The sequence below is a fragment of the Myotis brandtii genome, unplaced genomic scaffold (genome assembly GCF_000412655.1).
Source record: "Myotis brandtii unplaced genomic scaffold, ASM41265v1 scaffold963, whole genome shotgun sequence".
NCBI lineage: Eukaryota > Metazoa > Chordata > Mammalia > Chiroptera > Vespertilionidae > Myotis > Myotis brandtii.
The window spans coordinates 514,324-514,637 of NW_005371986.1; positions in this window are offsets into that span (position 1 = coordinate 514,324).

Genomic DNA, 314 nt, shown 5'->3' on the forward strand with positions numbered 1-314 from the left:
TGAAAGGGTAATATGCAAACTGACCCTAACAGCAGAACAACTGGGAATGACTGGTCACTATGACACACACTGACCACCAGGGGGCAGACGTTCAATGCAGGAGCTGCCCCCTGGTCATCAGTGTGCGTCCACAGGGGGAACTCTGCTCTGCCACAAGCCAGGCTGATGGCTGCCAGTACAGCAGTGGTGGTGGGAGCCTCTCTCGCCTCCTCAGCAGCATGAAGGATGTCAGACTGCAGCTTAGATCTGCTCCCCGCTGGCAAGTGGACATCCCCCGAGGGTTTCTGGGCTGCCAGAGGGATGTCTGACTGCCA